Source organism: Antechinus flavipes, chromosome 2, assembly GCF_016432865.1.
Source record: "Antechinus flavipes isolate AdamAnt ecotype Samford, QLD, Australia chromosome 2, AdamAnt_v2, whole genome shotgun sequence".
NCBI classification, from domain to species: Eukaryota; Metazoa; Chordata; class Mammalia; order Dasyuromorphia; family Dasyuridae; genus Antechinus; species Antechinus flavipes.
Window position 1 is genome coordinate 228,623,956 of NC_067399.1, and position 9,005 is coordinate 228,632,960.

Here is a 9,005-nt window from a genome sequence, read left to right on the forward strand (position 1 = left end):
CCATAGGTGACCAGGGGCCAGTCATATACCTTCTGTTTCCTCAGATGTGAAAAGGAGAACATGAAACTTACCTTATGGAGTTATAAGGATCAAATGAAATTATTTTGTATATAATAATTTATGCATTGTGATGACCGTGTATTTAAAATCAGCTGGAGTCAGGAATTCAGGTTAAGGAGAAAATCTTCAATCTTTATTCTCAGTAGAGGTGAAGAAGATTGCGATAGCAATATGGGCTGCAACAGGAAACCAGCCAGCAGAGATGAAGGGGGGTCGCAGTGAAAGGGGGATAGGAGGTGAAAGGGGGGTCATGATAGCAATGCAAGCAGCTGTGACAAGACGCCAGCCAGCAGTCTCTCTTTTCGCTTCCTTCTCCACTCCCCCTGCCTCCACCCACCAAAAACGTCATTTCCTATACAACACATCAGGACTTGTACAAAGAGTAGGCAGGAGCCATTCTTTCTCCAAGCATATATATTAATACAGTATGGTCCAATCACTATTTAGCCTCACGTGCTTGAGGCCTCAGTGCATCACTCAAGCCTCAGCCCATTACATCTCCTGCTTTCTTTTGTTTTAGAACACAGGTGGTCATGCCATCCCTGAATCTTCAGGGAGGTCAGAGCCCCCAAGGGGAGGTGATCACACCTTCCCTGACTTCTCAGGAAGATAGGTGAAAGAACTAAAAAGGAGATAATCACTCCCTCCCTGACATCTCAGGAAGGGAGATGAAAAGCACCAAAGGGAAGTGGGGGTTGCTAGTGGGTCTCTGAGCTGAAGGGTCTTATTAGAAACAGGTATGCACAAACCCATCAGCATGGTAGGTATTACACAAGCACATAGCAATAACACAGAGGCTATTAGTGATGACTCTCCCCTCAGTGCAGGCTTGATGTGGTGTAACAAACATGAATTATACATGCAAGTAATGGTAAAACAAACAATATAAATCAACATGGTATTGGAAAAGATTGCCAGAAGTCCTAGAAGGAGGGTATGTAAACAGCAGTCACACATACGCCTTCTTCAGCAGCCAAGAAATAGTCCAAAACCAATCTATTGTCCATTGTTTCACATGTCAGGGAATCCAATGATCCCCCCAAGTTTTTGAAGTCCTGCAAAAGTCTTTTTATGTGTTAGGGAATCCAATGATTCCAGCAGATTTTGAAGTCCTGTAACAGTTTTATCATTTCTCAGAAAATCCAATGATTCTTGAGGGCTTTCAAGTCTTATGTCTCAGAGAATCCAATGATTCCTGAGGGTTTTCAAGTCCTACAACAATCTTATCATGTCTCAGAGAATCCAGTGATTCCTGAGGGTTTTCAAGTCCAACAATTTTCTATGTCCATGAGTCAAACACCATAACTGCCACACTCTTTCAATGGTGAGCACAATCAGCAACAGAACCACCCAATATTTCTTGGGTCTTCTCCTTTGTTTCAAGGGTCTGCTCCATCTCTCTGCGATGGACAATGCGAATACAGCTCATTGGCACCCATCTGATTCCTTCTCCACCTGTAGAGATATAAGCAAACCCTCTCCTCCAAGCAGTTAGCCTACCTGGTCCCTTCCATTCACCACTTTCTGGGTCTCTCCACATCACCTGGCAATTATCTAAAAATAGTGGAGCTGCTCACATTGGACACTGCCCTTCCGGTGGGTTATAAAACCTGTCTGCCAGAGCCAGAGCATCTTTGTCAAAAATCAAGAAGTTAATAGTATAAAGGGTTAGATTTAGAAGTTCTCTAGGGTTACCTGTGGCTCCCCCTTTCTTTTGGAGCAGCATCTTAATGTCTCTGTTTTTCCTCTCTACTGTTGCCTGTCTTTGAGGATTAAAGGATAAAAGGCCAGTGGTGTGTAAAATCTTATTCTGTGCACAAAAGTGTGCAAAATGTTTGGAGGTATATGCAGGACCATTGTCTGTTTTTATTGCTTGTGGCACACCCATAATAGCAAATGCTTGTGTGAGGAATTCAGTGACCACTCGGACTGTCTCTTTTGCTGCTGGTATTGCAAAAGTATATCCTGAAAAGGTGTCTACCACAACATGGATAAAAGACAGACGACCAAAAGATTTATAATGGGTCACATCCATTTGCCAGATTTCATTGGGTCTCAAACCACGAGGGTTCTTCCCTGGAGGCAGTGTAGGAGCGTGGAAAGGAAGGCAAGCTATACAGACTTTTACTATGCTTCTAGCTTCCTCTCTTGTTATTCCAAATTGTAAATGTAAAGCTCAAGCAGCCTGATGATATTTACAATGAGATGCCTGGGCTTCTTGAAATAAAGAAGTATTGACCAACATAGTTAGAAGGCTATCTGCCTTTGAATTACCATCAAAAATGGGACTTGGAAGTCCATTATGAGAGTGGACATACAAAATATAAATCTTACCTGAATGCTTTCTCACTTGCTCTTGAAGTTTATTAAAGAGCTGATATATATTAGAGGATGCAAATTTTATTTGGGCTGTGGCAATTCTTTGTACCACACCTACTGAATAGGCCAAATGAGATATTATATTTATGTCTCCTGGATAATAAGAGCTAGAATGATCGTATACAATTCATTCTGCTGAGTGGATTGAAAAGGAATTCTGACGACTCCCTTTATAGTTAAGTCATGAGAATTTACGGCACAAATATTATGTTTGGATGCATCTGTAAAGATAGTTGGTCCTTCCAGAGAGACACATCAATGCTTTTAGTGTGGTAAAGTAGGGCATCTGAAAGCTCAATGTTGGTATAGGGACAGAATGAGAAAACAGGGTGGGAGAACAAGACCCAATACCCATGTCCAAAATGCAACAGAGGCTTCCATTGGGCCTCAGAATGTAGACAGATTCAGGGAAATGGGATGAGGGGTACCAGTGGTGCACCCAGAGAGTGCCTACAAGTGCAGTACCTAGACATGACCAATCATCCAGAAAGCCATATGATGGGAGAAGGGGATTACACAATCAACCAGCCAGCAGAGGTGAAGGGGGGAGGAGGGGAGTCGCAGGTGAAAGGAGGATCAGAGGTGAAAGGGGGAGTTGTGATAGCAATGCGAGTAGCTGTGACAAGACACCAGCCAGCAGCCTCTCTTTTCGCTTCTTTCTCCGCCCCCCCGCCTCCACCCACCAAAAATGTCATTTCTTATACAACACATCAGACTTGCACAAAGAGTGGGCAGGGGCCATTCTTTCTCCAAGCATATATATTAATACAGTATGGTTCAATCACTATTTAGCCTCACATGCTTGGGACCTCAGTGCATCTACTCTCTCAGCCCATTACAATGCATTATAAGGTCAATGTTAGTTTTTTTTTTAAATAATAACTTTTTATTTTCAAAATACATGCAAAGTTAATTTTCAATCTTCACCCTTGCAAAACCTTGTGTTCCAAATTTTTCTCCTTCTCTTTTCCCTACTCTCTCTTCTAGATGGCAAGTAATTCAATATGTCAAACTTGTTCAATTCTTCTATACATATTTCTATATTTATCATATTGCACAAGAAAAGTCAGATCAAAAAAGAAAAAAATAAGGGAAAAAAAGCAAACAACAACAACAAAAATGAAAATACTGAGTTGTGATCCAGTCAGTCCCCATGGTCCTCTTTCTGGATGCAGATGCCTTTCTCCATCACAAGTCTATTAGAATTGGCTTGAATCACCTTCAATCTCAGTTTCATTTCATTTCAATCTTAGTAGGACACTGGTAACTATGTATCATTGCCCAGAAATGCCAGGAAACTCTTTCAAATCCAGAAGCTAAAATGAGACTTTTCCATGGGAAAGTATATAGTCTAAAAGACCATTATTGATCCAATTCCAGAGAGATAATCTAGGTGAAATATTACAGAAATGTCCTGTAGGAATGAATATTAATGAACCTTTTGGTCAGGGTCATAGATATAGAATTAAAAGGGAGGTCGTTTATTCCAACATCCTTATTATACAGGTGAGGAAACTGAGACTCAGAAAGATGAATTGATTTGCTCAAGAGCACATAAAGAGAAGGACCACTAGCATGAATTAGTATGCTTCTTCTCGGTAGAAAGGGCATTATGTGAAGTTGAGCTTTTCTTGAGTCTTTGATGAGCTGGTAATTAGTAGGGTCATCCCTTGGAGCTGCTTGTACAGGAAAATACAACTAGAAAGTATCAAGAGTGAATTCAAAGTTAGGTCTTCTTGCCTCTAAGACTCATGCCATATCTGCTATAATACTTCATCTCAGTTTATAACTTTGGGGAGCCCTTTTTCTTAAATGTACCTAGGAAATAAAGCCACCTGTTCTGTTCTACCTTTTTATGGGGTTGTGAGGTTAAAACAAGATAATAAAACAATATAAAACATTTTTTAAAACATAATTTCATTCTACAAATATTTCTATAAACTTTTTAATAATTGTAATAATAGAAAATGGATTGGGCGTCGTTGCGATTCAAACTGTCATGAGAAAACTTCAAACAGAGATTAGATGACTCCTCCTTGGGAATGTTGTAAAAAGTATTTCTGTTCAAATAGGATTAGATGATAATGAAGAAGTTACTGTAAATCCTGAATATCTTCCTTTAAGAAATATGACTCCCTCTCATCCCCATTCCTCGATTAGGGCTCCTCCTGCATAGACTGGCCAAACTAAAAAGAAACTAATTGTGTACTGACAACATTGACCCTCCCATCCGATTGTTAATGATTACTTTTTAACATTTAATTGTTCTTGTTCTTTTGGCAAGGGATGATGAGAGTAGGAGAAGGAGAATATCCAAGAGAAAGCTGATAACTGACATTCTTTATTATTTTTATCATCTGTGGCTTCTTTGGAAATGATCTCACCCACAATTATGCTGGTTAATTATTATCTCTATGCACATAGCATTCACTTCTTTATATTTATCTCTAATCTCTTTCCAGACTCCAATCCCTCATCTCTACATATCTGCTAGACATCTCTAGTGGATGTCCCCTTGTCATCTCAAACCCTGCATACCAAAAACAGAATTAATTATATATTATCTCTGCCCCGCAAAAAACCTGTCCTTCTTCCAAAATTCCCTATCACCTAGATAGACAGCTGGGTATCACACTGGGTAGCGCCTAGGACTTAGAAATCAAGATGACTTGAGATAGAAACCTGCCTCAAACATCACTAATGTGACATTGAAAAAAGCATTGGGAGGAATAAATAAGTTGATGTGTATTAAGTATTTTACAAACTAAGTTACAATATAAATGTTAATAATACACAAATAATAATAATTGTTATTCAAATTGAGAACATCACTCTCCTAATCATCAGGCAAAGTTATCCTTAACTCTTTCTTCTTCATCATCATCATCCAAATTCCATCAGTTGCCAAGTCTTATCCATTCCACCTACATCTCTTTTTCTATTCATCTTCTCTCTCTTCATAAGCCCACCACCTTGCTGGTCTATCATAATAAGCTCCTGATTCATTTCCCTGCTGCCACTAAGTCTCTCCTCTAATCTCTGAAGCTGCCAAAGTGATCATCTGAACACAGGTCTGATCATGTCATTCCCCTTCTCAGAAATCTTCAGTTTATTGCCTATAGGATAAAATGCTAAGCCTAGCATCTAAAGATTTCCACAATGTGACTCTCACTCATCCTCCTAAACTAAGTGGCTCTCATAGCTGTTCCCCAGTGCATCAAGCTCCCTCTTCCCTCAGTACATTTGCACTTCAAATATACCCACTCTTTATTTGCACCTCTTAGAATCCCTAGTTTTAATTCAAAGTTCAATTCAGAGATCACCTCCTAGAGCAAGACTTTCCTGCTTCTTTCACTCCTTCGTCCCTCCTAAAATTACGGTTGCATTTACTTGTCTTGATACAATGGAACTGTCATAAAAAACTTCAATTCATATTTTACTTCTGTCACTTACTAGCTGTATGACTTCAAGCAAGTAACTTAACCTCTCTGGGTCTCAATTTCCTCAAACTGCAAAATAAGAGGCTGGCATCATTAAGTCTTAAGATATCTTCCAGCTATAATTCTGTGATCCTCTGTGTTCAGTGTCTGTATTACATATGCTTCCCCACCCCCAGAACTTTAGTTCCTTGAAGGTAGGGATTAAGTTTTTGTCTTTGTACAGCTATGATTTAGTCTAGTTCCTGGCACATAGGATATTTTGCAGTATTGCAAAGATAATCATCTTTGAATGCTTTTCTAACTCGGATCAACACAATGACTAACCACAATTCTCAAGGACTCATAATGAAACATGCTAGAATGCAAATTGAAGCATATTTATATTTTTGCTTTCTTTTTTGAATATGGGTAAAGCAAGAATTTTTTTTTTTTGCATGACTATACATATTTGTAACAGGTTTTGTTTTTCTTACCTGCTTATGGGGTAGAGTGTAGAGATAAAGGAGGGAGAAAATGCAGAACTAAAAATAAAATAAAATTGAATTTTAAAAATGCTTGTTAACTCAAAGTAAAAACAAAGTTTCTAGTTTTTTCTTAACCATTATAAATAAGTGAAAAATCTTACCAATCGATGTGGATTTTGAAACCAGTTTGTTCTCTTCCCTCATCAGGAAAAAACCCATCTGGCTATTATTAGCTATAGCCAACTCTCAACATCGTCCTGTTTGTATAGAGTAATGTAAGAACAGAACTCTTTATCCTCCTCCATTGTCTATTCTCTCCAAGCTCTGAGCATCTTTAAGCAATCTTAGAGATCTTGGTTAGCATTATCTTTAGACAGATTTGGAATCTAGTCATCCAAGTGGTTCTTCCTTGATCCCTCCCTCTGAATTACCAATTCCTTCCTGTTTCCTCCCCTTACTGCATATATACTGCCTCTATTTCCCCAAGACCTTAAAAGCATGTACTCCAAAATGTAAAGTGTTCATTTATTTATGACATTGAGTTGTAATGACCCATAAATTAAATAGTGCCTTTTTGTAATCAATGATAAATGCCTGACTTGATTTCTTCTGGTTGATTGAACTGTTATCAAATTTCTATTATACTATTTTTGCAATATTCATTATAATTATGCTCTCCCAAATTTATTGCTCTTCCAAATCTATTTCTATTTGTCTTTCCTGGTGCTTATTTTATCTCAACATGAAGTGTCAGATTCAAGGTTTAGCCTATATTACATAAGACATCTGAAGAGTCTGAAAATGCTCCCTAAAATCAATAACTAATGTTTACTATTGTATGTATACACATAAAAAGCATATTGGATGTGAGTGACAGCTCAAGTAGAGGAGACCTCCAAAGGACTGGGAGAATAGATTCATGAAAACTTATTTTAGGTGAGAAAATTGATATGGCAGGAGAGGAGAAGGGGTTAGAAATAAGGCTAGAAAACAGCTCACCCTCATCGTTCTTGAACTCTTTGCCCTCTCCCTTCAGAAAAACCACCTCTACAAAAATGGTCTGATATAAGCCTTGTAGAATAAGCTCATGCTCCATATAATACTTTTCAAAAGTATTTACATTTTAGAGACAATCTGGTACAGATAAAGGGACCTAAATTCTTTCATGCATAGTAAACGTGTGATCAATTTAAGCTCTTTGAACATCAGTTTCCTTATCTGTTACATGGGGATAATACGATCCATATTTACCTCATAGGATTGGATGTAAGAATCAAATGAGATATTTTTTGTGGATCACTTTTCAAAACAGAGTTTTATATAAATTCCAATTCTTATTGTTTTGGAACAAAAAGATCATAAAAGGAGTATCATCCAGTTCAATCTAGTCATTTTAAAGACTAAAAAAAAGCAGTTCCTGAGAATTGAAGGAACGTGCCCAAGGTCATACATGCAGCTTTTTTAAGTAGCACAGAAAAGGTTTGAACCCAGACCCTCTTCCTCCCTCAGGCATCAATATAGGAAATGGGAGAGGTGTTTTGAAGTAATAAAGCTTTCTATGTCTAGAAACATCAAACAGACACCCATCTATTTTGCACTTCTGAGAATGTTTATACCAATTAAATATTTCTTCACACAAAAGGAAAGGTGAAGGAAAGCAATTTATTTCTAGACTATTTTTGTGCCAGGGAAGAGGATTTACCTTCTTACTAACTTCACATGACAATGAGGATACTAGCAAAGTTATCAACCTGTGAAGCCTTCCAAAATTTTAGATATCTCCTGGAAACGCATCTGAATGACTTTTACTCATTTGACAACCATGAAAGAGAAAGAGATGGAAGTAAACTGACCAACCAATAAATATTGGTTGACAGATAGGTATGTAAAAATCCGGATTGCTACTGACTGATGACAACTGTACAGGTTTTTTGACCTAGCTTTTGCTCTTGCCTTTAACTCTGTTTGCATGCTAATCAAAGATCTTAACAGTAGGGCTAAACTCAGCATTCTAGCCTTCTATACTTTGAGGTTTTTGTTTTTTTTTAAGTTAGGTCTCCCATAAGAGATTTGGGAACATGGGATTCAGTCAGGAATTTAACAGAAATTCTTAAGAACTTTCTAACCCCAAATCAGATAGTTGTCTGAGACCATGGACCTGGAATCAGTATCACACAAAGCAAGTCAAAAGAATACTTAATCTTAGTCTAACACCTAATCTACTCTTTTTTTCCTCTATTTTCCCCACATATCCCTGATAATTAGGTAAGATTCAGAAGCCAAAATGCCTTCCCTGACTAGGGTGAGCTGATACTCATTTAGAATCTTGCAGAGATTACGAGGCACCATACAAAGCTAGGACAACTAACTGAAACGCTCCCTTTTTCTTTCTAGCCACTGTACTTTAATTAATTATCTGGAATATGAAAGAGGGAGAGTGAATTAAACATATTCTTTTCAAATATAGATACTAGTTGTTCTTTATCCTTTGTTTTCTAAGAGGACCAATGACATCACAGGGTAATGTTTTTACTTACATGTGAATTGGACTTAAATAAAGTAGAATAAAGTTAGTCTTTACTACAAAGTCCAGTCTTACACTGTGGACATCAAAGTCCAGTGGCAAGACAAATATCAAGATGTCTGACAATGGCCCAGGATG